Here is a 7,067-nt window from a genome sequence, read left to right on the forward strand (position 1 = left end):
AAGAGAAGTAAAGGACCTACAAAAACAAACCCAAAACAATTAAGAAAATGGTCTTAGGAACACACATATCGATAATTACCTTAAACGTGAATGGATTAAATGCTCCAACCAAAAGACACAGGCTTGCTGAATGAATACAAAAACAAGACCCATCTATATGCTGTCTACAAGAGACCCACTTCAGACCTAGGGACACATACAGACTGAAAGTGAGGGGATGGAAAAAGATATTCCATGGAAATGGAAATCAAAAGAAAGTTGGAGTAGCAATACTCACATCAGATAAAATAGACTTTAAAATAAAAAGAGACAAGGAAGGACACTACATAATGATCAAGGGATCAATCCAAGAAGAAGATATAACAATTATAAATATATATGCACCCAACATAGGAGCACCTCAATCCATAAGGCAACTGCTAACAGCTATAAAAGAGGAAATCGACAGTAACACAATAATAGTGGGGGACTTTAACACCTCACTTACACCAATGGACAGATAATTCAAAATGAAAATAAATAAGGAAACAAGCTTTAAATGACACAACAGACCAGATAGATTTAATGGATATTTATAGGACATTCCATCCAAAAACAGCAGATTACACTTTCTTCTCAAGTGCGCACGGAACATTCTCCAGGATAGATCACATCTTGGGTCACAAATCAAGCCACTGTAAATTTAAGAAAATTGAAATCGTATCAAGCATCTTTTCTGACCACAACACTATAAGACTAGAAATGAATTACAGGGAAAAAACCGTAAAAAACACAAATACATGGAGGCTAAAGAATACATTACTAAGTAACCAAGAGATCACTGAAGAAATCAAAGGGGATATCAGAAATACCTAGAGACAAACGACAATGAAAACACGATGATCCAAAACCTATGGGATGCAGCAAAAGCAGTTCTAAGAGGGAAGTTTATACCTATACAAGCCTACCTCAAAAATCAAGAAAAATCTCAAATAAACAATGTAACCTTACACCTAAAAGAACTAGAGAAAGAAGAACAAACAAAACCCAAAGTTAGCAGAAGGAAAGAAATCATAAAGCTCAGAGCAGAAATAAATGAAATAGAAACAAACAAAACAGTAGAAAAGATCAATAAAGCTAAAAGCTGGTTCTTTGAGAAGATAAACAAAATTGATAAACCATTAGCCAGACTCATCAAGAAAAAGAGGGGGAGGACTCAAATCAACAAAATTAGAAATGGAAAAGGAGAAGTTACAACAGACATTGCAGAAATACAAAGCATCCTAAGAGACTACTACAAGCAACTCTATGCCAATAAAATGGACAACCTGGAAGAAATGGACAAATTCTTAAAAAGGTATAACCTTCCAAGACTGAACCAGGAAGAAATGGAAAATATGAGCAGACCAATCACAAGTAATGAAATTGAAACTGTCATTAAAAATCTTCTAACAGGGGCTTCCCTGGTGGCACAGTGCTTGAGAGTCCGCCTGCCGATGCAGGGGATACGGGTTCGTGCCCCAGTCCAGGGGGATCCCATGTGCCACGGAACGGCTGGGCCCGTGAGCCATGGCCGCTGAGCCTGCGCGTCCGGAGTCTGTGCTCCGCAACGGGAGAGGCCACAGCAGTGAGAGGCCCGCGTACCGCAAAAAAAATAAATAAATAAAAATTCTTCCAACAAACAAAAGTCCAGGACCAGATGGCTTCACAGGTGAATTCTATCAAACATTTAGAGAAGAGCTAACACCTATCCTTCTCAAACTCTTCCAAAAAATTGCAGAGGAAGGAACACTCCCAAACTCATTCTACGAGGCCACCAACACCCAAATACCAAAACCAGACAAAGATACTACAAAAGAAGAAAATTACAGACCAATATCACTGATGACTATAGATGCAAAAATCCTGAACAAAATACTAGCAAACAGAATCCAACAGCACATTAAAAGGATCATTCACCATGATCAAGTGGGATTTATCCCAGGGATGCAAGGATTCTTCAATATACGCAAATCAATCAATGTGATACACCATATTAACAAATTGAAGAAGAAAAATCATATGACCATCTCAATAGATGCAGAAAAAGCTTTTGACAAAATTCAACACTAATTTATGATAAAAACTCTCCAGAAATTGGGCATAGAGGGAACCTACCTCAACATAATAAAGGCCATATACAACAAACCCACAGCAAACATCATTCTCAATGGTGATAAACTGAAAGCATTTCCTCTAAGATCAGGAAAAAGACAAGGATGTCCACTCTCACCCCTATTATTCAACATAGTTTTGGAAGTCCTAGTCATGGCAATCAGAGAAGAAAAAGAAATAAAAGGAATACAAATTGGAAAAGAAGTAAAACTGTCACTGTTTGCAGATGACATGATACTATACATAGAGAATCCTAAAGATGCCACCAGAAAACTACTAGAGCGAAACAATGAATTTGGTAAAGTTGCAGGATACAAAATTAATGCATAGAAATCTCTAGCATTCCTATACACCAACATTGAAAAATCTGAAAGAGAAATTAAGGAAACACTCCCATTTACCATTACAACAAAAAGAACAAAATACCTAGGAATAAACCTACATAGGGAAACAAAAGACCTGTATGTAGAAAACTATAAGACACTGATGAAAGAAATTAAAGATGATACCAACAGATGGAGAGATATACCATGTTCCTGGATTGGAAGAATCAATATTGTGAAAATGACTATACTACCCAAAGCAATCTACAGATTCAATGCAATCCCTATCAAATTACCAATGGCATTTTTTACAGAACTAGAACAAAAAAATCTTAAAATTTTTATGGAGACAAAGAAGAACCCAAATAGCTAAAGTAGTCTTGAGGGCAAAAAGTGGAGGTAGAGGAATCAGAGTCCCTGACTTCAGAGTATACTACAAAGCTACAGTAATCAAGACAATATGGTACTGGTACAAAAACGGAAACATAGATCAATGGAACAAGATAGAAAGCCCAGAGATAAACCCATGCACCTGTGGTCAACTAATCTATGACAAAGGTGGCAAAGAGAAAAGTCAGTCTCTTCAGTAAGTGGTGCTGGGGGCTTCCCTGGTAGTGCAGTGGTTGAGAGTCCACCTGCCGATGCAGGGGGCACGGGTTCGTGCCCCGGTCCGGGAAGATCCCACATGCCGCAGAGTGGCTAGGCCCGTGAGCCATGGCCGCTGAGCCTGCGCATCCAGAGCCTGTGCTCCACAACGGGAGAGGCTGCAACAGTGAGAGGCCCGTGTACTGCAAAAAAAAAAGGGGTGCTGGGAAAACTGGACAGCTACATGTAAAAGAATGAAATTAGAACACTCCCTAACACCATACACAAAAATAAACTCAAAATGGATTAGAGACCTAAATGTAAGACTGGACACTATAAAACTCTTAGAGGAAGACACAAGAAGAACACTCTTTGACACAAATCACAGCAAGATCTTTTTTGATCCACCTCCTAGAGTAATGGAAATAAAAACAAAAATAAACAAATGGGACCTAATGAAACTTAAAAGCTTTTGCAGAACAAAGGAAAATCATAAACAAGACGAAAAGACAATCCTCTGAATGGGAGAAAATATTTGCAAACAAATCAATGGACAAAGGATTAATCTCCAAAATATATAAACAGCTCACACAGCTCAATATTTAAAAACCAAACAACCCAATCCAGAAATGGGCAGAAGACCTAAATAGACATTTTTCCAAAGAAGACATACAGATGGCCAAGAAGCACATGAAAAGCTGCTCAACATCACTAATTATTAGAGAAATGCAAATCAAAACTACAATGAGGTATCACTTCACACCAGTTAGAATGGGCATCATCAGAAAATCTGCAAACAACAAATGCTGGAGAGGGTGTGGAGGAGAGGGAGCCTTCTTGCACTGTTGGTGGGAATGTAAATTGATACAGCCACTATGGAGAACAGTATGGAGGTTCCTTAAAGAACTAAAAATAGAATTACCATATGACCCAGCAATCCCACTTCTAGGCATCTACCCAGAGAAAACCATAATTCAAAAGGACACATGCACCCCATGTTCATTGCAGCACTATTTACAATAGCCAGGTCATGGAAGCAACCTAAATGCCCATTGACAGATGAATGGACAAAGAAGATGTGGTACGTATATACAATGGAGCATTACTCAGCCATAAAAAGGAACGAAAAAAAAAAAAGGAACGAAATTGGGTCATTTGTTGAGACGTGGATGGATCTAGAGACTGTTATACAGAGTGAAGTAAGTCAGAAAGAGAAAAACAAATATCGTATATTAACGCATATATGTGGAACCTAAAAAAATGGTACAGATGAACCGGTTTGCAGAGCAGAAGTTGAGACACAGATGTAGAGAACAAACGTATGGACACCAAGGGGGGAAAGCAGCGGGGGGGTGGGGGGGGATGAACTGGGAGATTGGGATTGACATGTATACACTTATATGTCTAAAGTTGATGACTAATAAGGACCTGTATAAAAAAATAAATAAAATTCAAAAAGAAAAATTCTTTAAACTCGTATTATTTGACTTTTTTTCCTAGGATCCATTCCTAATTACATAGAGTGAATGGCCAGATTTGAATGCTCCTCTTGCACTCTAGCGAGATATATTTAAAAAAAAGAAAAAAAAATCCATTAGCTTTAGAAAACCATGAAACCACTTTAAAAGAATTATTCCACCTCTTTTTTTTTTAGAATGCCACATATATTTTGTAGATTGATGACATTCTGTTTATTACCAAAATACAGCACAAATGAATTAATTTTCCTGGTTTCTGTTGCAAACAATGAAAATGTTTTTTAAAAAAAGTTAAAACATCAGAAAACACAAATAGGGCCTTCTTTATAAAAATTAAAATACACTTTAAAATTCTAGTAATTATGGCTGTAGTTATAGAAATGTTTTATCGTAATTTGTACATGTTTTGTAAAATAATAAAAGTAAATTTTATAACATTCTGTGATTATAATACTAAAAATAATTCAGATGAGCTTTAATTTCTCTTTCATCTTGTTAACCTTTCCAAGTTCTGAAGATCTAAATTACATTATTTCTGCCTATCTATCACTTATGTATCTGTCTTTGTGTGTGTGTGTGTGTTGAAAAAGACCTGACGGCAGGACTTCTCTGGTAGCTCAGGGGTTAAGAATCTGCCTGCCAATGCAGGGACACAGGTTCCAGCCCTGGTCTGGGAAGATCCCATATGCCGTGGAGCAACTGCACCCATACTCTGGAGCCCGTGAGCCACAACTACTGAGCCCACGCACCTAGAGCCCATGCTCCGCAGGAAGAGAAGCCACCGCAACGAGCAGCCCGTGCACCACAATGAACAGTAGCCCCTGCTCACCGCAACTAGAAAACGCCCACGCACAGCAACAAAGACACAACGCAGCCAAAAAATAAATAAATAAATTTATTTAAAGAAAAGAAATAAAGCTATAGTAATCAAAGCTATGGGGTACTGTTATAGAGACAGATGCAGAAATCAATGGAATTGAATAGAGAGCCCAGAAAAACATTCAAGTATATGGTCAAATGAATTTTGACAAGGATGCCAAGACTCTTCAATGGGAAAGGGACAATCTTTTCAAAAAATTGTGCTGGGAAAACTAGATATCCACATGCAAAAGAATGAAGCTGGACTGTTACCTAACATGACATTAAAAAAAAATAGATCAAAGATCTAAATGTAAACCTAAAACAGTAAAACTCTCAGAAAAAAACATAGGACAAAAACTTCATGACATTGGATTTGGCAGTGGTTTCTTCGATATGACATGAAACCCATGGATAACAGAAGAAAAAATAGACAAATTTGACTTCATGAAAATTTAAAAATTTTGTGCATCAAAAGACACTATCCATAATAAAAAGGCAACTCACACAATGGGAGAAAATATTTTCAAATGATATATATGATAAAGGATTAATATTCAGAATATATGGAGAACACCTAACGGTTCAAAACAAACAACCCAATTCAAAAGTGGGCAAAGGACTTGAGTAGACGTTTCTCCAAAGAAGATATACAAATGACCAATAAGCACATGAAAAGATGCTCTGTGTCATTAATCACTAGAGAAATGCAAATCAAGACTACAATGAGATATGACCTCACACTGATTAGGATGGCTACTATTGAAAAAACAGAAAGTGGTGAGGATGTGGAGAAATTGGAACCCTCGTGCGCTTTTGGTACACTGTAAAATGGTATAGTCACTATGGAAAACAGTATGGAGGTTTCCCCCAAAATTAAAAAGAGATTTACCATATGATCTAGCAGTTCCACTTCTGGGTATATACCCAAAAGAATTGAAAGCAGTGTCTCAAAGAGATATTGTGCACCCGTGTTCATATCAGCATTCTTCACAATTGCCAAAAGGTGAAAGCAACCCAAGTGTCCATCCATGGATGAATGGATTAGCAAAATATGGTATATACAGAGAATGAAAGATTAGTCAGCCTTGAAAAGAAAGGAAATTCTGTCACATGCTACAACATGAATGAACCTTGAGAACATTATGCTAAGAAAAAGAAGCCAGCCACACCTTATAAGTACTTAGAGTTAAAATCACAGAGACAGAAGGTAGAATGGTAGTTGCCATTCTACCATTGGGGGGAGCGTGATGGGAGTCACCGTTTAATGGGTATACAGTTCCAGTTTCACAAGGTCAAAGTTATGGAGATAGATGAGGGTAATGTTTGCACAATACTATGAGTGCATTTAATACGACTGAATTGTACACTTAAAAATGGTTAAGATGGTTATTATGTTTAACACATTAAAAAAAAATTGAGGGGGAGGGGAAAAAACCCTGTGTCCTTCTGTATCTCCTGAAGTTTTAATTTTAAACAAGAACTATGTGTTCCAGAAGAGAAGTAGTAGAAGACAAAGACAATTCTTTGACTTCTTCAGAGTCAGAATTCTTGAAATACGATGAAACAAAATGATTCCAACAGAATGCGGTCATTTTTACTGCAGATTTTCACTAACTAGAGACCCCTTTGTAGAGTTTCTATCAAAAACTTAATGTTTTCACTTTCACACTTTCCATCTGGATCAAGC

The sequence above is a fragment of the Phocoena sinus genome, chromosome 16 (genome assembly GCF_008692025.1).
Source record: "Phocoena sinus isolate mPhoSin1 chromosome 16, mPhoSin1.pri, whole genome shotgun sequence".
NCBI classification, from domain to species: Eukaryota; Metazoa; Chordata; class Mammalia; order Artiodactyla; family Phocoenidae; genus Phocoena; species Phocoena sinus.